Below are 24,676 nucleotides of genomic sequence, written 5' to 3' on the forward strand. Positions count from 1 at the left end.
GTGTAAAAGAGGGGTTGGTGGGTGGGACACAATGCAGATAGCCCGGTTAACCAATGTGCAGGTGCACTGGTTGGTCGGCCCAATTGAGGTAGTAATGTATAGTTAAAGTGACTATGCATATATGATAAACAGAGAGTAGCAGCAGCGTAAAAAGAGGGGTGGGGGGGGGCACACAATGCAAATAGTCCGGCTAGCCATTTGATTACCTGTTCAGGAGTCTTATGGCTTGGGGGTAAGAACTGTTGAGAAGCCTTTTTGTCCTAGACTTGGCACTCCAGTACCCCTTACCATGCGGTAGTAGAGAGAACAGTCTATGACTGGGGTGGCTGGGGTCTTTGACAATGTTTAGGGCCTTCCTCTGACCACCTGGTGTAGAGGTCCTGGATGGCAGGCAGCTTAGCCCCAGTAATGTACTGGGCCGTACGCACTACCCTCTGTAGTGTCTTGCGGTCAGAGGCCGAGCAATTGCCGTACCAGTTAGTGATGTAACCAGTCAGCTGTAGAACCTTTTGAGGATCTCAGGACCCGTGCCAAATCCTTTTAGTTTCCTGAGGGGGAATAGACTTTGTCGTGCCCTCTTCACAACTGTCTTGGTGTGTTTGGACCATTCTAGTTTGTTGTTGATGTGGACCCCAAGGAACTTGAAGCTCTCAACCTGCTCCACTACAGCAACCGTCGATGAGAATGAGGGCCTGCTCGATCCTCCTTCTCCTGTAATCCACAATAATCTCCTTAGTCTTGGTTACGTTGAGGGAAAGGTTGTTATTCTGGCACCACCCGGCAGGTCTCTGACTTCCTCCCTATAGGCGGTCTCATCATTGTCGGTGATCAGGCTTACCACTGTTGGGTCGTCTGCAAACTTAATGATGGTGTTGGAGTCGTACCTGGCCATGCAGTCGTGAGGATCAGCGTGGCAGATGTGTTGCTACCTACCCTCACCACCTGGGGACGGCCCGTCAAGAAGTCCAAGATCCAGTTGCAGAGGGAGGTGTTTAGTCCCAGGATCCTTAGCTTAGTGATAAGCAGACTAAACTAAAATCAAGAAAATAACTAGTTCCTTTAAGTTGTGATATAGTTGCATTTTTTAAAGAATCTAGTTATTACAGTGCATTTGGAAAGTATTCAGACCCCTTGATTTTTTCCACATTTAGTTACATTACAGCCTTATTCTAAAATGTATTCAATTGTCCCCCTCATCTACACACAATAGCTCATAATTACAAATAAAATAAAAACTGGTTTAGACATTTTAGCAAATCTATAAAAATTTAAAAAACAGAACCTTTGCCATGAGACTCAGAATTGAGCTCAGGTGCATCCTGTTTCCATTGATCATCCCACACAGCACACCTGTCTATATAAAAAGGTCCCACAGTTGACAGTGCATATCAGAGCAAAAACCAAGCCCTGGGGTCAAAGGAATTGTCAGTAGGGCTCCGAAACAGGGTTGTGTCAAGTCACAGATCTGGGGAAGGACACCAAGAAATGTCTGCAGCATTGAAGGACCCAAGAAAACAGTTGCCTCAATCATTCTTAAAATGGAAGAAGTTTGGAACCACCAAGACTCCTCCTACAGCTGGCCGCCCGGCCAGACTGCGCAATCGGAAGAGAAGGGCATTGGTCAGGGAGCCCAATGGTAACTCTGACAGAGCTCCAGAGTTCCTCTGTTGAGTTGGGAGAAAAAGGACAACCATCTATGCAGCACTCCATCAATCAGGCCTTTATGGTAGAGTGGCCAGGCGGAAGCCACTCCTCAGTAAAGACACAGGACAGCCCGTTTTGAGTTTGCCAAGAGGCACCTAAAAGACTCTCAGACCATGAGAAACAAGATTCTCTGGTCTGATGACCAGAGCCTGAATGCCAAGCATCACAATCTGGAAGAAACCTGGCACCCTCCCTCCTATCAAGCATGCTGGTGGCAGCATCATGCTGTTGGGATGTTTTTCAGTGGCCGGGACTGGCAGATTAGTCAGGATCGAGGGAAAGATGAATGAAGCAAAGTACAGAAAGATCCTTGATGAAAATCTGCTCTAGAGCGCTCAGGACCTCAGACTGGGATGAAGGTTCACCTTCCAACAGGACAACGACCCTAAGCACACAGCCAAGACAATTCAGAAGTGGCTGTGGGACAAGTCTCTGAATGTCCTTGAGTGGCCCAACCACTCTCTGGAGAGACCTGAAAATAGATGTGCAGAGACGCTCCCCATCCAACCTGACAGAGCTTGAGAGGATCTGCAGAGAAGAATGTGAGAAACTCCCCAAATACAGGTGTGCCAAGCTTGTAGCATCGTACCCAAGAAGACTCAAGGCTGTAATCGCTGCCAAATGTGCTTCAACAAAGTACTGAGTAAAGGGTCTGAATACTTATGTAAAATGTGATTTCAGTTTTTATACATTTACAAAACAGTTTTTGCTTCGTCCATTATGGACTATTGTGTGTAGATTGCTGGGGGGGGGGGGGGGGGGGGGGACAAACCACTTTAGAATAAGTCGAATGTAACAAATGTGAAAAAAGTCAAGAGGTCTGAATACTTTCCGAATGCACTGTACATGCCGGGTCGACCAAGAAGTTCAATGGCAATCAATATCAAGATAGGACATTCCATGTGGTTTCTGGGTTTATGGCGCTGTCATAACTTAATCTGTCACTTCAGTTATGAGGGAAGCTATGAGCTTAAAAGAACAGATGGCCATCATTTGAGGAATGGTAGGTTACTGAGGCAGGGTCTGTTAACCCTGAGGGATGCAAGAGATCAGGCATTCACTCTCACGGACTGCTCTTCGGTCTACATTTGCCATGGATGTTGTTGGATAAATGAATATCAAAACACACACATTTAGAAATAAAATGAAGTGGTAGAAAACATCATGGCCTGGACTTGAACCTTCTAATAACCGTCTCAGCCTAATTCTATACACAACACTTAAAATAATCACTGCTTACCTTTAGACTAAATACCAAGGTCGAGCCTTTCACATGCCTTTCTCCTTGTCATTTTGTGACACATTACTTAACAAGCATCGTTATCCCATCTAAAGGACCAGCTAACAGGTTAAATACTTAGCCTTAACAAGACAACCAATAGTAGTAAATCTACTGAATTCCATCAAAGCATGTTATTTATCCCGCATTTGTTTGAGTGGATTGCCTGTGTGTGGAGGGAGGGGGTGCATGACTGTAGCTGTGACATCTTCCATAGAATTGCTTCTGTCAAGCCACATACTGGGACACAAACTGTGTAACAGATCAAACACCTGTGAACATGTTACTTAGGGATCAGTGTGTCAACCAGCTGAATATGCAGGTTGACGATTATTGACATATCTTGAAGAGGAATTCTTTATCACCATTACGCCCTCCCTCCATTTTTGTTCAATCTGCCTCCAAAATCAAAGTTTGATACACTGGTTACATTGCCAGTAAGTTCTTCAACATAGCAATGAAAGTTGTAATTACTATCTGAAAAAAAACAGACATAATAGTAATAATAATAAGAAGTATTTTCTATACAGAAATGCCACCGGAGAAGTATTGTGAAGACTGCAGCGTAGAGCAACGAAGCCTGCCGGACACTGACCAAACGGGCTGCAGAAACAGAACAAGCAGTCCTTCTCTGATGATCCACCGCCTACTGGGGTTCAATGAACTAAACAGCAGCGAAGTTGCTTTACAACCTTCCATTGGCTTTGACTCTACCTCATATACTCTACCTCAAATACTCGTGTGATACTTATACACAGGATACTATGGATTTATTTTCGAGAATTACAACAATGTATCACAAGGCAATAAGTAGTTGTTACAACATTTGTTACCAAACTAAGAATATTTTGCTAGTGACATTGTAGCCGCCAACTAAAAGTAGTGTGGTCACAATTTGACGCCAGATAGCCTAATGCAAAAGACAACTGGGTTGTAATAACCTAGTGATAGTACATAGCGTTACCACATACGTTTATTTACGCACTCAACTTTTACACGAAGACTCATTTTACATAGCAACGTTGTATTCCATATACCGATACACGAAGTATTGGTGTCTGCTTTCAACGTTAGTGCGGTTGGTCACATTCACCCTACTAGGTAACCCCTATGTGCAGTAACTATGGAACGTTTCTGACAAACAGGGTTTTGCCAGGCTCAAAAGTAGATTCACACTTGGCCTGGAGCCATGGAAGTAACACAAGCTCAGAAATCCTTCACTCACCTTCAATTCTTATAAAAGAGGTTTCATTCCACGACCTGCAATTTCTTGCAAGTATTCAGTGCCCTTCCCTGGGGTGTCTTATCCAATTTGTCCGCAACTTGTGCTTTTAAATCCAGGCAAATCACAACGGTTGCAGGTTTAAGGAGAACACAAATTCCACTCTCGTTCAGATTTGAGTTTGGTTGGTATTAGATTGTTTCACGAGACGCGCTTCAAACAACTCAGTTTTAGTAAAAGACCTGCGATGTTCATGTACATTTCCCGGTATAAACCCAACTCATGCGTGCTCGTATTGATGTGATGTTATTCTCAAATTGCACTGTGCGCTTTCTACGATTTCCACATGTACCGGGTGAATAGTGTCGAGAATGGATAGATATCCTCGCGACTGCATAGATACGCCAGCCCCCGATATGCGTGATGTTTTAAAGGGGCTTGGCCACACTGAAATATCCCGGTGACTGTCTGACCCCTCCTGATCAACCAACCTGGTTCTCTTAAAGGGGCAAAATATTAGATTTCCAATAAAATGGCACTGTTGTGAGAGTAGTAATGTTGTGAGTGCCTGTGCTGCTTTATGAAGAGGGATCAACAAGCTATATCAGGGCGGCAGGGAGTCTAGTGGTTAGAGCGTTGGGCCAGTAACCGAAAGTGTTGCTATATTGAATCCCGAAGCTGCCAAGGTAAAAGTCTGTTCTGCCCCTGAACAAGGCAGTTAACCCACTGTTCCTAAGCCGTGATTGAAAATATGAATTTGTTTTTAACTGACTTGACTAGTTAAATTAAATAAAATATCACAGAGGTTAGGCCTACATATTTCAATACAGATATATCCACCAGAATCTGGAGTTTATGAAATGTAGTTTAGTTATTAACTTAACTTTACAAAAATGTAAATGCAACATGTAACAATAAAAAATATTTTACTGAGTTCATATAAGGATATCAGTCATTTTAAATATATCCGTTAGGCCCTAATGTATGGATTTCACATTACTGGGCAGGGCCGCAGCCATGGGTGGGCCTGGGAGTGCATAGTTCTCTAAAGCAATGTTGGAGGTGGCTTATGGTAGAGAAATTAACATTATATTCTCTGGCAATATTCTGGTGGACATTCCTGCAGTAAGCATGCTAATTGCATGCTCCCTCAAAACTTGAGACACCTGTGGTATTGTGTTGTGTGACAAAACTGCACATTTTAGAGTGGCCTTTTATTGTCCCCAGCACAAGGTGCACCTCAGTATTGATCTTTCTGTTTAATCAGCTTGCCAGGTGGATGGATTATCTTGGCAAAGGAGAAATACTCACTAACAAGGATGTAAACACATTTGAGCACAAAATTGTTTAGAAATGGAATGGAACGTTTCTGGGATATTTTATTTCAGCTCATGAAACATGGGACAAACACTTTACATGTTACATTTATAATTTTGTTCAGTATAGATACAATACACTCTTATCCAGATGTCGAATTGCCACTAAGGATTTACTCAACTGTTTTACCAAAAAGGCTCTGATGGGGGCCAAGGCCAGGTCACTGATACCTTTCAGCTGGCATTTGGGCTAAATAACAATTCCACCTTCCACTGTTAACACCTCACAAAGCAACTATGTTGATGATGCAGAGGTTGTTGATTATGCTCTTTACAATTGTCAGCCCTAGCTATGGAAACACAGTTCCCAAAATATAACACCAGAGCTTACATTAACATAATCACTGGAGAATCATTGGTGCTGTATTGGGAAAAACCCTAAAGTGTGAGTGCATTAATATAAGGATGCTGAAAAAAACACATTAAACTGACCTTTTTTTGCGAAACACTTGCACAGAGCTACAGTAAAAGGACATGTAAGAATACAGTAAACTAAAGTTGTCACATTCTCAAAAATGTACATTTCTCTGCTAACATTTGTATTACCATGTCAGTGTGACTCTATGTTACAATAATGTGTTATTTGGTCAGTCTGAAGTGATGTCATTTGCTCCATCTTGTTTGAATACAGAAAGGTCTAAACTTATAGACCCACAACATACATATCAATGGAGACCACACAGAGAACATACAAACATAATCCTGGAGGGTTTTTCTCTGTCTCTCTATCCCCCTCTCCTGGAGAAAATGACTTTTGTGTCCCCTCACACTTCCCCTTTAATGAAGGTTAAACATACATACACTGTCGTGTGATCTCAGCTAGGATTCAAAGGCCCTCTTCTCCGCCTCAATTCCCACACCCCACGCCACTCCCCAAAAGCCACTATTTAACTACACGCAAACAAGAGGATAAAAATAGGCTAATGAGGCAAAAAAGAGGGAGGGATTGAGAAATGAAACAACAACTTGATGAAAATAGATTAAAAAGAACAAATAAACACAAAGGGGATAGAGAGAAAGTGTGAGTGAGTGAGAGAGACAAAGTGTGAGTGAGAGAGAGAAAGCAGAACTGAGGAGTATTTTCTTAATCCCCACTAGTCTGTCCGTCTGTCTGTCTGTCTGTCTGTGTGTGTGTCTGTGTGTGTAAGCACAGGCTAGTATTCATGGCAGGGGGACAGAGTGAGGTGTGGTGAAAGGGGAAAACTGGGTATGTGAATGAACATGCCTGTCTGTCAGGGGCTACACTCTGCATTCATGCCCCCTGAAACACTGAGCCATTCATCCAGCTCTCAGACTACCCCTCTGAATACCAACTCTGCCTTTCTGCAGAGTGGGAGGAGCTGGGTAAACCCAGACCGGGGTGAGAGGAGGGGACAGACACGGTGGGGGGATGGAGGGGGTCGGGGTGAAAGCCCAACACCATTCTGGCTCAGGGCGTTATCACCCCCTGTGATGTAACGGATTCATGCCATCAAATTGTGAGGATTTTAAAGATCATTAATATGACGTTCATACAGAGGTGTATCTGTCTATGCTCCAAAGTCAAAACTCGATTGTCAGCTACTTTCTTTCTGCATTAAAAACTGTTTCTCTGCATTTAATAGCTTCTGTATTTCTGCATTAAAAGCTGCTGTATTTCTACTTTAAAAGCTAATATATTTCTACATTAAAAGCTCCTATATTTCTACATTAAAAGCTGCTGTTTTTCTGAATTAAAAGCTATATTTCTACATTAAAAGTTCATATATTTCTACAGTACATTAAAAGCTGCTGTTTTTCTGCATTAAAAGCTCCTGTTTTTCTACATTAAAATCAATGAATCAATCAAATGTGTTTATATAGCCCTTCGTACATCAGCTGATGTCGCAAAGTGCTATACAGGAACCCAGCCTAAAACCCCAAACAGCAGGTAATGCAGATGTAGAAACACGCTAGAAAGGCCAGAACCTAGGAAGAAACCTAGAGAGGAACCAGGCTCTAAGGGGTGGCCAGTCCTCTTCTGGCTGTGCCAGGTGGAGATGACAGAACAGGGCCAAGATGTTCAAACGTTCATAGATTACCAGCAGGGTCAGATAAGAATAATCACAGTGGTTGTAGAGGGTGCAACAGATCAGCACCTCAGGAGTAAATGTCAGTTGGCTTTTCATAACGGATCATTCAGAGTTTAGAGACAGCAGGCGCGGTAGAGAGAGAGTCCAAAACAGCAGGTCCGGACAAGGTGTTTTGGTGTTTCTGTACTTCTGCATTAAAAGCTCCTGTTCTGTTTTTCTACATTAAAAGCTTCTGTTTTTCTGTACATTGAGATTGGACTTGTTAATGTAAAGCATCTGAATTGGCCAGACAGTCGTGTGTGTGCATGCATGTGTAAATAAAACTACAGCTGATTTTGTATCCACGGTACATGAAACACTGAGTGTGTCCTGGCATGGCTTGTGTCTTTGTACATCTGGCAACCCAGAGGTTGTTTTGGACAGTTAATACCATCCAGACGAATGTGTCATAAACTAATCCCCCTCATCCTAATCTCCATAAATTTAGGCTAGAAAGCCAGAATATTTGAGGAACAGTCCATTATCCTTTCATTGAGGAATTGACCTCGTGCCCCTAGATAAAACACTGTTTCATTATATTTTATCAAAGAATGCAAAGAAAGGATTGAAATGTATAGGTAAATGGGCTAAATCTCCCATAGAAGTTACACAAAGAAGCGAACCATCATAGTAGGACACATTACATGATATGGTACAATTTCCTCTTCCTGCAAATTCAAGTGGAGAGGAGATTCAACAACACCTGGAGGACAATGGAATTTAAAAAATATATTATTTATTGCTAAAAGTAGAAAGGTAATAGCAATAAATATGTTTTTTACTTAATTCTGTAGTCCTCCAGGTGTTGCTGAATCTCCTCTCCACTTCAGTTTACTCCTCTATTCATGCACCTTGTTTGGGGAGTGAAGTCGTGGCAATGATTCCTTCCTTTTGGGCCATGCAAATTGAAAAATAATCCATTCGTTTTTACACTGCAAAAAATGTTCTGAGACCGTCATAATAAAAGTGATATCTGTTGAGAACATGTTTGAGAAATAAATATAATATTTTAAAGCTATAGCCATAACACAATGTGGGTTGTTCATGGAGTAAGGAATCAAATCAAAGTTTGTCACGTGCGCCGAATGCAACAGGTGTAGACCTTACAGTGAAATGATTACTTACAGGCTCTAACCAATAGTGCAAAAAGTTTAGGTGAACAATAAGTAAGTAAAGAAATAAAACAGTAAAAAGACAGGCTATATACAGTAGTGAGGCTATAAAATTAGCGAGGCTACATACAGACACCGCTTAGTCAGGCTGATTGAGGTAGCATGTACATGTAGATATGGTTGAAGTGACTATGCATATATGATGAACAGAGAGTAGCAGTAGTGTAAAAGAGGGGTTGGTGGGTGGCGGGACACAATGCAGATAGATAGCCCGGTTAGCCGGCCCAATTGAGGAAGTATGTACATGAATGTATAGTAAAAGTGACTATGCATATGTGATAAACAGAGAGCAGCAGCAGCGTAAAAAGAGGGGTTGGATGCAAAATAGTCCGGGTAGCCATTTGATTACCTGTTCAGGAGTCTTATGGCTTGGGGGTTGTTACGAATCCCTTTTGGCCCGACAGTCTAGGGGGGATGGTAATGAGACCCGTAACATAACTCATGCAAATTATAATTGTGACAAAGTAAAAGTGTGAACGAAATAACCAGGACAACTGAAATCTACCGTCAAACTCAGTTTATTTATAAACACACGGTAATGGGGGGAGCAGGAAAAGGGGCTGAGCTGGACCCAAGGAAAGAAACAATAAATATACAAAAACACCCCTAAGCTAGACTAGCCTACTTTAACAGCTAACTAACCAAAAATACAGTGGGTGGTCCGCCCAGTTCTAACTAGTGTATTTAACAAAGTTCACCTACGGGTAGTGTATGCCCATGGGCGACTTGTCTTGGTTTCCCCTTTTTCCCACCAGCAACAAACAAACACCATAACCAAAACAATACTCACAGGTGATGAAAGTGCTATGGAGGTGCTCAAACAAAAGAGAGGTTTAAGACAAAGAGAGAGTGAAACACAGAGACCTACAGACATGGCATTTACAGAGAGATATTGAGCTAGCTCTAGAGCAAACAAATGATGGGGTTTTTAAACCATGGGGAAGGAACTGTGATAGGGTAGGAAACAGGAGGAGGTGTGTCTTCTGATTGATGATTGATTGTTGACTGATTGGGGAGTGATGATTTTCACCTGTGAGGGGAGAAGGAGAGAAAAGAAACACACACACAGGATACACACACACAGGATAACTGTATCCGTAACAGGGGTAAAAACTGTTGAGAAGCCTTTTTGTCCTAGACTTGGCACTCCAGTACCACTTGCCATGCGGTAGTAGAGAGAACAGTCTATGACTGGGGTGGCTGGGGTCTTTGACCATTTTTAGGGCCTTCCTCTGACACCGCCTGGTGTAGAGGTCCTGGATAGCAGGCAGCTTAGCCCCAGTGATGTACTGGGCCATATGCACTACCCTCTGTAGTGCCTTGCGGTCAGAACCTGAGCAATTGCCGTACCAGGTAGTGATGCAACTAGTCAGGATGCTATCGATGTTGCAGCTGTAGAACCTTTTGAGGATCTCAGGACCCATGCCAAATCTTTTTAGTTTCCTGAGGGGGAATAGGCTTTGTCGTGCCCTCTTCACGACTGTCTTGGTGTGCTTGGACCATTCTAGTTTGTTGGTGATGTGGACACCAAGGAACTTGAAGCTCTCAACCTGCTCCACTACAGCACCGTCGATGAGAATGTGGGCATGCTCGGTCCTCCTTTTCCTGTAGTCCACAATCATCTCCTTAGTCTTGGTTACGTTGAGGGATAGGTTGTTATTCTGGCACCACCCGGTAGGTCTCTGACTTCCTCCCTATAGGCTGTCTCGTCGTTGTCGGTGATCAGGCTTACCACTGTTGTGTCGTCTGCAAACTTAATGATGGTGTTGGAGTCGTGCCTGGCCATGCAGTCGTGGGTGAACAGGGAGTACAGGAGGGGACTAAGCACGCACTCCTGGGGAGCTCTAGTGTTGAGGATCAGCGAGGCAGATGTGTTGCTACCTACCCTTACCACCTGAGGATGGCCCGTCAGGAAGTCCAGGATCCAGTTGCAGAGGAAGGTGTTTAATCCCAGGGTCCTTAGCTTAGTGATGAGCTTTGAGGGCACTATGGTATTGAACGCAAAGCTGTAGTCAATGAATAGCGTTCTCACATAAGTGTTCCTTTTGTCCAGGTGGGAAAGGGCAGTGTGGAGTGCAACAGAGATTGCATCATCTGTGGGTCTGTTTGGGCGGTATGCAAATTGGAGTGGGTCTAGGGTTTCTGGGATAATGGTGTTGATGTGAGCCATACCCCTGATTGGATTGAGTTGGAAGATGTAGCATTCTCCTAGGCATTTGTGAGGACATCATACCCCTTACAAGATGTCAGGTGGATGGTTGACTACATCTGTGATCTGGTTGACCTCATCTGGAGGTGGACAAGGACACACTGTTTCTGTGTTGTGGACTGGTGAAGACGCATTAAATGTATTTGGAAATCAAATCCATTCATGATGTGGACACATTTGAGAGATGATCTCTGTAAAAAAGCACAGGCACAGGACACATTTTGATACCAGGTGTGGACGCAAAGCTTGTGATCGAATTACTGTATGGATCATTTATTGATGTCGTCCAGGTTTGGCCGGGGTGGGTTGTCATTGTAAATAAGAATTTGGTCTTAACTGACTTCCATAGTTAAATAAATGTTAAATAAAAAATTATAATACTTTTTTTTATTTTTATGGGATTTGAAAAGTGATTTCTAATCTAATACCATCTACAGCCCTGAATCTGAGGACTATCCATCTCCACTATTTGTAGTTCCCTTTTCCTGTGGTTAATTAGTCCTCTGAGCAGGCTATTGGCCCAGCTTACGCCCAACTATTACATCTGGCCAGTGCCATTCATTCTCAAGGTCATTGAGGAGAGAAAAACAATCGACTCGGTCATGTGGCACAGCAGACTGATTATTGGATTGTGCTCTGTTTGCTATCCGATCATACATCGCTTGTCATATTGGGTGTTCGCTGTGTTTCATAAATTGATCATATTGGAGAGGAAATGGTGGTAAAGATTATCCTGTTGTAATGTAAGGAGGCTCAGATTGGCTTGTCCTTCAATGCTGTGCAAAGAGCTGACCTGAATGGCTATTTTGTTGGAATTTGGACTGTAATTTCTTGGGTTAGGCTAGGATAGTATCGTCACAGTGTTTGTTCTACTAATGAACTAATTAACCCTGTGGTACCTGCAGTGCCAGTCGACAAGGTCGAGTAGGAAGTGTGTGTGTGTGGGGGGGAGACTAACAGATTCATGTTGAAATTAATATTTCTGATGTACTGTAGTGTCCGATGTGATGGTAGTCAATGATACTGTATGTTAAGCTGTGCACTGTGCAGGGACTAATTGATCAACAGTCAGACAGATAGATAGATAGATGTGCCCACTGACTGACTTCCTGAACAATATGTTTTTATTCATATTCAAAATGTAGCATTTCAACTGATGATGCAGTACAACTGAGAACAGGGCTATGAGTCTGTCTGATATGTTGTATGTTGCATGTATTTTATTCAGGTGGAATCAAATATTACATGAAGACCAAAATATAACTGTTCATTTGGAATAAGAAGCAAAGATAAACAGTATTTAGCTGCTTAGTTTTCTGTATTTTATTACCCTTTAAAAATAGCAGCACAATTGGCATTAGTAAAATATGTCTTTCCCAGCATTGTAATCTATGCAAAAACAAAATACACTGATAGAGGTCATTATTCAGCCTGTTCTCATAGACTAGATGTAACACAGTAATTGTGAATCCAGGACACTCAAATTAGTATGATATGTTATGTTTGGTATGGTAACATAAGACAGATGGTTATTTAAGGCAAAAATGAAAATAGTGTGGTTGGTATAATGCAAACATCTAGCAACCAAAGGGCACAAGTTCAAATCTTATCAGGTACAACTTGGGCATTTTAGCAACTTTTCAGCAAACCCTTCCCCTAACTCCTAAACTGAACTGTGATAATGTATGGCATTCAGCAGATGTTTTTATCAAAGAGACGTAAAGTCATTTGTGCATACATTTCACATATGGGTGGTAGCAGGAACCAAGCACACTAACCTGGCATTACACACGCCATGCTCTACCCACTGAGCTACAAAGCACCTGTAACCTTCAACCTAACCCCTAGTCTAGCTAACGTTAGCCAGTTACTTAACGTTAGCCAGTTAGCTCAAATTCGTAATATATCATACATTTAGAAAATGTGTAACATATAATACCTTAACAAATTCATAACATATTGTACGTTTTGTAAATTCATAACATATAATACAAATTATATTTCGTAACATATCATACATCGACAAATGAATACATATCATACTAAATTAATTGTCTCAGATTTACGTACAGAATAATATGACATACCAGTATGCACTATTTGACCACTTTTACTACCTCCGGTCTATTATTACCAGTACAGTAGGGTGAGGGGTGAAAACATGTTTCGGTCTCAGCTTATGACAAGACCTTAGGTAAGGTGATCACTGATACACTTGACAAAGTTCATACATTGGTTTAACAAATATATTGTATATCATCTGACAGTGCGTCATGTCACAATCTGAATGGTACCGCCAGTGGTAGGACGGCAGAGCCAGGAGCGCTGCTTTTTTGAGAAGAGGTAGAAGAAAATGTGCTTTTTAGAGGGGTCCTTACGGAAAATGAATTCAATACCTTCATTGTAATTTGTCATATCCTCAAGGATGTTGCACACTTACACATTTCATCTATGCCTTTACGAGTAGATGCATACAAAAAGCAAATATCAACCACCAAAGTTTTGTTTTGCACAATAACACAGCCAAACCACCCAAGATCACTGGCAGCTTCATCATTGACACTCAGATAATCAGGTGGGGGCTTAAAGGAGGAGGTGACATGACATACGGTGAACCAATAACTTAGCCTCTCTTTGTATCTGTCCATTTAAGGTAATAACGAAAGCCCCTTGGTTATAAAACTCAGGTGTCTCTTTCACCACAGTTAACATCTGTAAATATGGAGAACATTCATATTGTCCTGATTGTCCTACATTGTAAGTACCTGCCTATCTACTGAGTTCTAAATCAACTATATTTATTTACATCAACTCATAAGTCTATCAAGACCAGTCTAGGTAACTTTAAGTAAAGTGCTGTTGTGGGAACACTTCACCTAACAGCAAACAATAATGATCAAATGCTTTGTTACTTGTAATCAGCATGCATGAGCCCTTACGACTTCTAAGGCTTATCTTATGTGTAATGCATTTCTATGTTGCAGTTATCCAATGTCAGGATCATGACAAGATAATATTACATTACAGATACTTATAATAAATCGTACAAGGTTATGTGACCATAGTAGGCCTGTCTGCATTAATAAGTCAATTGTTAGGAACTGTGTTACTGTGTGTGACTAACCTAAAACAATGATAGAAAAGTTAGTAGGCTCTATAGTCATGTCTGTTTCTCCACTGGTCTCTCCAGTGTTCTCCAGTCCACTGGCTCCCTCTGACCAAACGGTGACCAGAGTCGTCAGACCTGGGGACAAGGTCACTCTGTTCTGCAGTGTAGAACACAAAAACCAAACAGTGTGGTATGGACAAACAGAGCAACAAGCTTCCCTTCGTCATCATCTCAGCCAAACAGTCTATTGTTAGCCCGTAGGAAGTTCTAAATCAATTCTACAAAGGCTTTAACAACCGATCCCCCACAACGGTGGAATACAACCACTCCATCAGTCTGACCATCGACAACATGACTGAGTCTTTTCTAGTGCTTTATTATTGTACCTCAGGAGTTGGTGGCAAAACCGTTGTTGGATCAGGTCACATTATTGCATTTGATGGTACAGTATGTTCTCTTCAGCATCCCATTATGGTTTCATATTTGCTTTTCTCAACTATTGACAATTTTGTGTTGCATTTACACAGAGAATCTGGATGAGTCTTCAATATGTCTTCCTGAGTCTTCTGGGCAGTCCTGGGTGCTGACGGCCATTTTGTGTTCTCTCAGTGCTGCTGTCGCTGCTCTGCTCGCCTTTTTTGGACCTGGATGTTTGAGAGAAAAGGCTAAGGCTAAGTTCATTCTCAAAACTTCAAACACCCTTTATGTATTATGAACATATTTTTTTATCAAATATGTTACAATGTTATTTTTTTTAAACTGGTCAATCAATAACACTATAAGTTTACTGCTATAACCCTAACACCCTAATTAATAATATATGCATAAAACGTTTTGAATCACATGATGACAACAGTTTCTTTGTACCCACAGGGAAAAAATGTACTTGAGCGCCCGAAAATAGTTCAGAGACCCAACGACGATGTGCAGGTATGTAGGTATTTACTTTTACTTTATAAAATGTGGTTTTACAGGGACAGTGCACATTAATCAAAATTACTGTAAAAGTGCCCATTTTAGCGAGCAAATTTTTTACTGTAATCCCTGGGCAGGTTAATAAAAACAATTAAAATGACAATACAAACAGACAATGAGCGCCAGCAGAGCAGCACAGAATACAACTGATAAAATAATGTATATGTTGAAAGATAAGGATCAAATAATTCCACTCTGAAACCTTATAATTGTATGAAATTGATTAGAACCATAAAATTATAATCTGATGATGTGTGTAGTTTTAGTCGGAATTGGGTTAAACAATGTATCTGTATAGTGGAAAAACACAGACTGTCTGAGCAAGGCGTAGCTTAGGATTTGAACTTGTGTGTTGGTGCCCAGGACAATTCCCGAAGAACAATTAAAACTGTGTTTGGACCAACCTGGCTAGGCCTCAGAGACTTGGGAGAGGACAGGGAGTACTTCTCAAGGTTTTCCTAATCTCGGGGGAATGGAACTGTCGGCTGGGTAGTGATACACGGTGGTGAGAACTATGGAGATAAAACTCACCTACTGTTTGTGTGGAAGTATGTGCGTAGGATACCCACTGTTTGTGTGGAAGTATGTGCGTAGGATACCCACTGTTTGTGTGGAAGTATGTGCACAGAAATAAAATGGATGTCTTTGCATAATGGACTTTAGAACATTCTCTGAATAAACTGTACTAAATTGTACATAAACTGAGTCTTTGACTAATTATTATTAAACCCATGGTCTTACAAACCTCGGGGATTGGTCAAAGCTATTGATTGATTGATAGTTATTATCATTGGGATTGAAAATTCTCGTGACAACAACAGGACACAATAAGATAATAGCTTCATCATCCCCATAGGGAAATGTTCATTGCCGTACTATGCATATATATATACTGTATATAAAAACTATTTAGACAAGGACATATACTGACAATTAAGGATGAAGATGTACAATTCATGAGGGCACTCTTAGTCAACTACAATGTCACACTTGTAGGCCAGCCCATTGTCATTTACTCATATACATGCTTCTACACCTGCATTGCTTGCTATTTGGGTTTTAGGCTGGGTTTCTGTACAGCACTTTGAGATATCAGCTGATGTAAGAAGGGCTATATACATACATTTTATTTGATCTTCGGCTGACCCCATAGGAAACCCCTTTGAAGAACCATTTTTGGTTTCAGGTAGAATCCTTTCCACAATGTTTCAAAATGGAACTGAAAAGGAACCAAAAGGATTCTCCTATGGGGACAGCCCGATGAACCGTTTTTTCTAAGAGTAGTTTTTTTTTAAACATTCAGAAGCTTTATTGTCTCTGGGACAAAGGATTGCCTGGCTCTATTCCTTTTGTACCCTGGTGCCCTGTAAGGTCTCCCCGAGGGGAGTAGCTCAAACTCTCGGTAAAGAGGATGTCTGTGGTCCATCAGTACCTTGTGGATCGTAGTGAGGGCTCTTTTGTCATAAATGACCTCCAGACCTGTCTGCTTGAACCCCAGCACCTTACTTGTTACAGAGATAACAATTTTCCTTAGCATATTTCTCTGAGAAATGTCCATACCAGCAGATGAAACAAAAAAAAGGAAACAAACTTGTGGTTAATTGTCCCCCACGATGAAATCAGGGAGAGGACTGTGGATCTGTCTCTAGGCGTTCTTCCATTTTAAAGTTGAATGCAAAGGCCTTTGGGTATCTATGTTTAAACATATAGTAGCAGAATACATATAATACACTATGCTTGTTTCATTTTAACAGGGACAGGAGGAAGGAGTGCATTACAGCTCCATACATTTTTCTAATGGAGATCGCAGAGGGAAAGGGAAGAACACTAGTGTGATCCTATGTATTTGTTTATTAGCTGCAGTTGTAGATGGAACATGCTGATATGATATTTCTTAATGTTAGTACAGCTACTGGTATAGATATTGTTTATCTGGTACTGTATTGTTGTAGTTAAAATTCCTCCTGTAAAATGTACATCGTTCTTTTGCTATGAAGCCCTTATATGTGTCTCACACTGTACTGGTTGTCTACGGCATTCAGCAAGGCCCTGTGTTTGTACTGCTATACTTCTGCAAATCATTAGTCATAGCATATTTAGATTTTACTATAATGTCACCACACTGTTGTATTGATTTGATGATGCATTTGATCATTTATTTTATATCTGTATCTATATATATATATATATATATATGTTGTATATATACACTACAGGTCAAACGTGTTAAAACACCAAGAGAATGCCAGGAGTGTGCAAAGTTGTCTTCAAGGCAAATGGTGGCTATTTGAAGAATGTTGTTGTTTAACACTTTTTTGGTTACCACATGATTCCACATGTGTTATTTCATAGTTTTCATGTCTTCACTATTATTCTACATTGTAGAAAATAGAACAAATAAAGAAAAACCGTTGAATGAGTTGGTGTTATAAAACATTTGACCGGAAGTATATATATATATATATATATATATATATATATATATATATATATATATATCTATACACTACTTCGAACATATTTATTACAGATTGGTAATAGCAAAAAAGGAACCACAAACTGAAATATATTTTGCAACCAGCCAGGGGAGTATCACAAGTAACAGGAAGTCTGCTCACATACTAAACTACTATCAAATGTTTCTCAAAGATTTTACACTTTGTCTGAATTTTGTCTTAATGTAAAACTTTATTATTAAAGATTGTATTTACTTTTACTTATCTCAGCTCACGGGTCACCATAGCAGCACCCACCCGTAGCACGCGCTCCAGCAGGTATATCTCACTGGTCATCCCCAAAGCCAATTCTTCCTTTGGCCGCCTTTCCTTCCAGTTCTCTGCTGCCAATGACTGGAACGAACTTCAAAAATCACTGACCTGGAGACTCATATCTCCCTTACTAGCTTAAAGCACCAGCTGTCAGAGCAGCTCACATATCACTGCACCTGTATATAGCCCATCTGTAAATAGCCCATCCAACTACCTCATCCCCATACTGTATTTATTTATTTATCTTGCTCCTTTGCACCCCAGTATCTCTACTTGCACATTTATCTTCTGCACATCTACCATTCCAGTGTTTAATTGCTATATTGTAATTACTTTGCCACCATGGCCTATTTATTGCCTTACCTCCCTTATCTCACCTCATTTGCACATGCTGTATAATAACGTTTATACCGTATTATTGACTGTATGTTTGTTTACTCCATGTGTAACTCTGTGTTGTTGTATGTGTCGAACTGCTTTGCTTTATCTTGGCCAGGTTGCAGTTGCAAATGTGAACTTGTTCTCAACTAGTCCTACCTAGTTAAATAAAGTAAAATAATAAAATAATGCTGTATCAAATCCATCACCTTTGAATGCACATGATCTGGTGCAGTGCAATTAAGAGGAGAAATAAGTCAGTTTAATCAAAGGTTTCAGTGAAGATTTTAAGACACGGCTTTCCAAAACTAGTGTCTCTCAATTTTCTCTCTTTTTCCATTGTAACATCTTCAGGAATAATGTTCTGATGTTGTCTCAGTGCTGCCCTCAAAATGGTATGCAGCTTGCTGTTGGTCAGAGGGACACAGGAGGGCACCAGAACCTTACTTGTGCTACAACAGTGAGCTTCAGACCAGGGGAGGTATGTACTATGTCAAGTATCTCAGAGTAATGCTGTATTCATAACCAAGTGGAAAGGTAGTAATTACTAGTTGGGAAGTCATAACTACCAGTTGGATGCATTCACGTGGTTCGAATTAATTGACAATGCAGATTGGTCAATGACCAAAGAGCTGCGTCAACCAAAAATGTTGTGCTTTGTTGTTGTATTTAACTGCCCAAAAATGCTGTTTTAGAGGTCATTTCGTTAGTAGGTGACGTCAAAGCTCAGGGATGATAGATGAGTTTCCCACTAGTAATTACCAGTCAGAGGGGTGTTCAAGTGGATTCTTCCAAGTCGTATGTGGTAAATACCCACTTGGTTATGAACGCAGCTTAAGAGTGTTTAACTGCTGTTGGAAGGAGTGGAGGACCAAGGTGCAGCGTGGTATATGTTCATCTTTATTATTTGAACTGAACACTGATTAACAACAAACAAAAAAACAACGAAGAGCACGAACGAAACAGTTCTGTCTGGTGCAGAAAGACACAAAACAGAAAACAACTACCCACACCACACAGGTGGGAAAAGGCTACCTAAGTATGGTTCTCAATCAGAGACAACGATAGACAGCTGCCTCTGATTGAGAACCACACCCGGCCAAACACACAGAAATAGAAAACATAGAACCCACAACATAGAATGCCCAACTCAACTCACGCCCTGACCAAACCAAAATAGAGACATAAAAGGATCTCTAAGGCCTCCTGGGTGACAATCAAATGAAATCAGCCAAGACCTCAGAAAACAACTGCAGACCTCCACAAGTCTGGTTCATCCTTGGGAGCAATTTCCAAATGCCTGAAGGTACCACGTTCATCTGTACAAACAATAGTATGCAAGTATAAACACCATGGGATCACGCAGCCGTCATTCCGCTCAGGATGGTGCGAAAAGTGAAAATCAATCCCAGAATAATAGCAAAGGATCTTGTGAAGTTGCTGGAGGAAACAGGTACAAAAGTATCTATATCCATAGTAAAACGAGTCCTATATCGACGTAACCTGAAAGGCCGCACAGCAAGGAAGAAGCTCCAAAACCGCCAAAGAAAGCCAGACTAGGGTTCACAACTGCACATGGGGTGTAGCGGGGTGCGTAATGGGCGGCAGAGAAGTCAGGCGCAGGAGAGCAGAACTTGGTAATAACCAGAGATTTATTAAGCAAAACCATCGGCATCCAGAACAACAAGAGTAAATGGTCACAATAACCCGTCGTGCACTCCAAGGGAACGTGCACAAGCACTACAATAAACAATCCCACACAAACACATGGGGGGAACAGAGGGTTAAATACACAACAAGTAAATGAGGGAATTGAAACCAGGTGTGAGGTAAAACGACAAAACAAATGGAAAATGAAAAGTGGATCGACGATGGCTAGAAGACCGGCGACGCCGAGCGCCGCCCGAACAGGGAGAGGACCTGACTTCGGCGGAAGTCGTGACATGGGGACAATGATCATACTTTTTGGAGAAATGTCCTGTGGTCTGATAGAACAAAAATAGAATTGTTTGGCCATAATGACCATCGTCATGTTTGGAGGAAAAAGGGGGAGGTTTGCAAGCCGAAGAACAACATCCCAACCGTGAAGCACGGGGGTGGCAGCATCATGTTGTGGGGGTGCTTTGCTGCAGGAGGGACTGGTGCACTTCACAAAATAGATGGCATCATCTCAAGACATCAGTAAGGAAGTTGAAGCTTGGTTGCAAATGGGTCTTCCAAATGGACAATGAACCCAAGCATACTTCCAGTTTTGGCAAAATGGCTTAAGGACAACATAGTAAAGGTATTGGAGTGGCCATCACAAAGCCCTGACCTCATTCCTATAGAACATTTGTGGGCAGAACTGAAAAAGCAAGGAGGCCTACAAACGTGACTCAGTTACACCAGCTCTGTCAGGAGGAATGGGCCAAGTGGGAGGGGTACTGTCACGTCCGCTCCCGCTCTTCCCTTCCCCTGGCACTTGAGGGCGCCAGATTACCCTGCATCACACGCTCCTGCCATCCATCACCCACACCTGCCTTCCCTCGTCACTCGCATCAGCGTTATTGGACCTGCACTTATCACATGTTAATTTCCTCCCCTATATTTGTCTGCTCCCTTGCTCTGTTCCCTGCTGATGCAGGGAAATGATACTAGATTACTTTAGAAAAACAATTGGTGTTGACTGATCAGATCAAATGATGACATAAAGAGCCGTTGTGTTGAAACGCCGTGCGATGTTTAACAGTGAGAATCTCAGAATGACTAAATGACTGAGAGTTTGACTGTGTGATATTACATTGCTTCTTGTGTAAATATTTTCTGTCTGGATTTTAATGATTTGTATGAATGATTTGCATTGTATTGTTTTTGTCTTTTGAATTTGTTTCTGACGCTGTTCCTGTCTCGTCTCTGTCCATTATAATGAAATGTTTTACTCCCCATACCTGCTTCGTCTCTCCAGCGTCATTCCGCATGACAAAAAGCTGAAGCAAATCATTCTCTCAACTATTATTCTGACATTTCACATTCTTAAAATAGTGGTGATCCTAACTGACCTAAAACAGGGAATTTGTACTAGGATTAAATGTCAGGAATTGTGAAAAGCTGAGTTTAAATGTATTTGGCTAAAGTGTATGTGAACTTCCCACTTCAACTGTATGTCTTACACTGTACTGGTTGTCTATGGCATTCAGCAAGCCACAGTGTTTGTACCTCTATACTTCTGCATATCATTAGTCAGAGCATACTTGGATTTTACTATAATGTCATAAAACTGTTGTATTTTACAATCCAGTTAACCTTCTCTGATGATGCATTTGATAATTTATTTTATATAATTGTATATACACACTAAAATATAAACACAACATCAAGTCAACTCAAACTTTATTTGTCACATGCGCTGAATACAACATGAAATACTTATTATGGTCAGGGGTACTGCCCTGACCATAGAGAGCTGTTTATTTTCTGTTGGTTGGGGCATGATAGTGACTAGGGTGGATCATCTAGGTGATTCATGGTTTATGTTGGCCTGGTATGGTTCCCAATCAGATACAGCTGTTTATCGTTGTCTCTGATTGGGGATCATATTTAGGCAGCCATTTCCGCATTGTGCTTGTGGGATCATGTCTACAGATAGTTGCCTGTGTGCACACCAGTAGCATCACGTTTCATTTTTGTTTGTTTGTTTGTTTGTTTGTTTGTTTGTTTGTTTGTTTGGTGAGTTTCTATTAATTAAAATATGTGGAACTCTACGCAAGCTGCGCCTTGGTCCAATCATTATGACGATTGTGACAATCAATAAAATGCAGTTGTGTTTGTTGTCCGTAGCTTCTGCGGACAACAAACATGGGGCACTGTTCACAACGTTAACATCTTCAAACCTATGGCCCACACGATCCCATACACAACCTGAGGTTGTGAGGCCTGTTGGATGTATGGACAAATTCTCTAAAACAACGTTGGAGGCAGCTTAAGGTAGAGAAATTAACATTAAATTCTCTGGCAACAACTCTGGTGGACATTCCTGCAGTCAGCATACCAATTGCATGCTCCCTCAAAACTTGAGACATCTGTGGCATTGTGTTGTGTGACAGAACAGCATATTTTAGAATTTTTATTGTCCCCAGCACAAGGTGCACCTGTGTAATGATCATGCTGTTCTTGATATGCCACAGCTGTCAGGTGGTTTGGAATCTCTTGGCAACGGGGGAAATGTTCACTAACCGGGATATAAACTAATTTTTGAAAGCCTTGTGTGTCACGCCTTGATCTGTTTCACCTGTCTTTGTGATTGTCTCCACCTTCCTCCAGGTGTCGCCCATCTTCCCCATTATCCACTGTATTTATACCTGTGTTCTCTGTTTGTCTGTTGCCAGTTAATTTTGTTCCTCAAACCTACCAGCATTTTTCCTCTTGCTCCTGTATTGCCTATATTCCTGTTTTCCCGGTTTTGTCCTTTTTGCCTGCCCTGACCCTGAGCCTGCCTGCCGTCCTGTACCTTCGCCCTCTACTCTGGATTACCGACCTCTGCCTGACCTGACCCTGCCTGCCGTCCTGTACCTTTGCCTGCCTGTGTTCTAATTAATAAACTTTTGTTACTTCGACATTGCCTGCACCTGGGTCTTACCTTCAAATGTGATATTGTGTGCACATGGAACATTTCTGGAATCTATTCAGCTCATGAAACATGGGACCAACACTTTGCAAGTTGCTTTTATATTTTTGTTCAGTGTAAATATATATATATAAAAAACTGGGAACAGATTCATTACAGATTGGTAATAGCAAAAATGTATACATAATGATACTAAATGGATGACAAACCCAAGTCTATGTTAATGTTCATCTGTTGTTGAATGTGTTACTGTAGAAAAGGTGTGAACCCACAAACCAAAATATATTTTGCAACCAGCGAGGGGAGCATCATAAGTAACAGGAAGTCTTGCTCAAATACTAAAACTATCAAATGTTTTTCAAAGGTTTTATAGTCATTATTACAGGTCTAGAACATGGTCTCAGCAATGATGTCAGTTTAAGGTTTCAGTGAAGATTTTAAGACATGGATTTCCAAAACTTGTGTTTCTCAATTTTCTCTCTTATTCCATTGTAACATCTTCAGGATTAATGGTTTGAATTCAGCTGATGTTATCTCAGTGGTGCCCTCAAAATGGTATGCAGCTTGCTGTTGGTCAGAGGTGCTACAACACTGAGGTTCAGCTCAGGGTCTGTTGCTGTCCCAGTCTTATATTGTAAGTACTGTAGCTAACAAATTCTTCACAATTCTTAATGTTTCTTGTCATGATTTTGTTACTTAGAAATGTTCCTAATGTGTCTTTTGCACATCTTGAGATCTAATTCGATGTTCTTTTCTCATTAGGCTTAATGATAATATCTGCTTATCTGAAGACCTTCAATTCAACGACTGTCACAGTTAGTCCTGGGGGCACCGTTTCTCTGGACTGCAATGTAGAACACCATGAAGAAACCCTATGGTACGGACAGCGATGTGACAAGGTGCCCTTCCTCATGGTGTCTACTACCACGAAGACTGGAGGAGGGAATATTCAACATAAAGGTTCTGGAGGTTTTTCTACTAAACATCTCCAAAGCAACAAGTCCATCAGTCTGATCATCAACAACATCACTGAATCTGTTCTAGGACTCTACTATTGTACTTCTAATGGAAAGGTTTAGTCTGGCTGCATCCTTAGCTATACTGGTGATGGTATGTACTAAATAGCGTAATTTAACTTTCTTGCTATTTCTCTGAATAGATTGATGAGTAAAGTCTATCAATGGAAATGTATATTTCCTTGAAACAGATCAGACCAGTGGGTCAAAGACATCGTCTCATTCTCAGTCTACTGATGCTCTGTCTTCAGCAACTCCATCCTCTGATCAGTGCTGGATGCTGGTGGCCATCTTGTCTCCTTTCTGTGTCATCTTTGCTATGGCTGCTCTGCTCTCCTCTGTCGGTGCCTGGTGAATCTATAAAAGAAAAGGTCAAGCTTTTTTACTAAAAGGGATTTGTTATTGGCATGCAAGTGTTGTTCTGTGTTTATTTGGAAATATTGGAGGGTTGACCACTGTTTATTCATGATTGATTGATAGTTCAGAATATTTGATATGATCAAATTAAATATGTATTTGCATATTTACCAATTAAATATGTTTTTGTATATTTTGTCATTCTCTTCAACTACTTTGCTCCATGTTTCTGCAAAAGATCTCTGATAAAATAACATCTAATTAGCATAATAAATAAATCCTAATACAAATCCATCAGTTTAAGATAGAGATATTTTTGCATTAGACGCGTCTCAATCCACCGCATCCGCATATGTCGCAATTCTGCATCTGCAGTGAAAGGTGACAGAGCTAGAGCGGTGTTTGTCAGACCATGTGA

At 41.1% G+C, this 24,676-nt stretch overlaps 1 protein-coding gene and 2 long non-coding RNA genes across 3 annotated transcripts in view; 2 read left to right on the forward strand and 1 right to left on the reverse strand.

Moving 5' to 3' along the window:
• Nucleotides 1–4,633, reverse strand: part of LOC109891648 (plexin-B1) — a 153,150-nt gene extending 148,517 nt beyond the window's left edge. Inside the window, exon 1 of the mRNA XM_031823913.1 lies at nucleotides 4,209–4,633. The gene's annotated coding sequence lies outside the window, so the exon portion shown is untranslated. The remainder of the gene's footprint in view (nucleotides 1–4,208) is intronic.
• Nucleotides 4,634–13,774: 9,141 nt separating this feature from the next.
• On the forward strand, nucleotides 13,775–17,440 carry LOC116374235 (uncharacterized). The gene is made up of 4 exons (XR_004210105.1): nucleotides 13,775–13,809; nucleotides 14,689–14,867; nucleotides 15,035–15,091; nucleotides 16,891–17,440. It is a non-coding gene; the product is annotated as an uncharacterized LOC116374235 (long non-coding RNA).
• A 5,720-nt stretch (nucleotides 17,441–23,160) lies between these two features.
• Nucleotides 23,161–24,449, forward strand: LOC109890297 (uncharacterized). Its single transcript, XR_002255397.2, has 2 exons — nucleotides 23,161–23,519; nucleotides 23,648–24,449. It is a non-coding gene; the product is annotated as an uncharacterized LOC109890297 (long non-coding RNA).
• Nucleotides 24,450–24,676: the final 227 nt, after the last annotated feature.

This window comes from Oncorhynchus kisutch, linkage group LG5, assembly GCF_002021735.2.
Source record: "Oncorhynchus kisutch isolate 150728-3 linkage group LG5, Okis_V2, whole genome shotgun sequence".
Classification (NCBI taxonomy): domain Eukaryota; kingdom Metazoa; phylum Chordata; class Actinopteri; order Salmoniformes; family Salmonidae; genus Oncorhynchus; species Oncorhynchus kisutch.